Source organism: Cariama cristata, unplaced genomic scaffold (assembly GCF_000690535.1).
Source record: "Cariama cristata isolate BGI_N322 unplaced genomic scaffold, ASM69053v1 scaffold4235, whole genome shotgun sequence".
NCBI classification, from domain to species: domain Eukaryota; kingdom Metazoa; phylum Chordata; class Aves; order Cariamiformes; family Cariamidae; genus Cariama; species Cariama cristata.
The window spans coordinates 17,857-19,766 of NW_009617974.1; positions in this window are offsets into that span (position 1 = coordinate 17,857).

A 1,910-nucleotide genomic window follows, 5' to 3' on the forward strand; every position below is an offset into this window, starting at 1 on the left:
AGCTGAAGCACCCAGAGCCAGGAGGGATGGGCCTGGGGGTGGACAGGGCACACAGTGGGTACCTGCCCACCTCAGCACACCAGGAAAAGTTGGCATCGCGTAAGACTTTGGGCAGTGAGCACGCCTCTCAGCGGTGCAGGGGCAGGCTGCTTTCTAGGATCACTTGAGCCTTTTCTAAGCTGTATTTCGGTTGCCATGAATATGCATACTCAGCACTTGGGTCATTGGCTTGGGTTTCCAAAGCATGTGGTTTATCCGAAGTCTGTTGCAGTCAGCCCGGTCTTCTTTCCTCATGGTCTCAGGCCAGTCAATCCCAACTCCTATTTTTTACAGTTGGTACAACTTCCTTCTTGCTGGGGCAGTAACAAAATCATCCATAGCTCCTAGAGAGAGATTTGCTGCCAGAGCTCCTGCTCTCTGTCTTTTTGACCACTAACTGTGGGAAAGTCAGTAGGGATCCAGATCTAGACGGATTCAGCTCATCTGCATTTCTTTATGAGAAAACTCTCTATTTCTGCCCATACTCCCTTATTACAGTTTCGGAAGTAGCTGAACTGTTTCTAGTTTCAGATGAAGCTTTTGATTTCTGCATTATAAAACAATATATGAGGCCTCCCCAAATCACTGGTGTTGCTCAAAGGGATGAAGTGGCTCTGGGAGGAAAGTTAAAATAGCCTGAGCTGTGGAGAATTGCAATATTTCAGTTTTTGTCATTTGTGACTCTTTAAAAATTCATTGCATGAAACAAGACATTTGGGTCTGCTTTCCTGCTAGCGTTTCTGAGATGAGGCCCCTCACTTGCAGTAAGTTTTATGCCATGTAGTACAACGCGTTCGTGGTAGTTGTCAGTTCTTCAGTAATTTCACATCTGTAATACGGGAAATCAGATTTTGCTGTGAAAAGTATTAAGCAAACAATAACATTTGAAATCTGAGTCTCTGCTTTCACTAGAACAAAGCCTGTATTCTGCCTAGCCCAGCATCGCAGGGTAATCACCGTTCCTTTTAGGAAACACATTTCTTAGATGGATTTGAAATGGTAATGTTGAAATCTAACAATAACTAAAGAAATGTGTTTGAAAGATAATGATTCGCACAACTCTGCAACACTTGCCGTCAGCGATGCTTTAGAAGAGGAGTGAAGTTTCTAACTTGAAAGGAAAGGAGGCAGCGTTGGATTTAGAAGCGTCTTAAGGTGACTAAATGAATTACTCATGTTTCATCCCCTGACATCTGAGGTGGGAGCTGCTTTCATTAGTGACTGACAGCACAGAGACAGAGTCACTCAGGAAAGCACCTCATAGTCTAATTTACTCATTGTCTTCCTCAACCTGAGAACCAAGAAGTCTACAAGCAAATGATTTTCTAATGATGCCTCAGGCTGATGCATGAAAAACCCCTTGTTTTCTCTGGAACTGCTTGGTCCAGCAGTTTGATCTCCCTGTCTTTGGATGTTCCTCACCAGGCATGATGTGTCGGTCCCTTTCTGATTGCAGAGGTAGCAAAGCTTTCCCAGTTTCCCCATCTAGCACAGGAAGAGTAGGAAAAGGCTGCTCCTGCCCCCTCTGATGAATCCAGTCTTCCACAGCGAGTGAAAATATTGGAGCTTTTTCATTTGGGAGCGTGTAAGCAAAAGGGAATGTGTAAAATTGGACAACATAGTAAAACATTTAGAGCAGTTAGAGTTGTTGGTTTTATTACCTTTCTCACAACACAGGAGCAAGGGGACAGTCAGAGATGAAATATGAGCAAATTCCAAATAGATTAAAGGAAATGCATTTTATGTAATGTACAGCTGGAGCTTGAGACTCATTGCCAAGAAATAGCAACTAGGCTCAGGAGTCAGCAAGACTGGGAAGAGGGCTGGATACGTCTATGAGTAGAAGGAATGTTAGAGGTACTGTGGAAAGG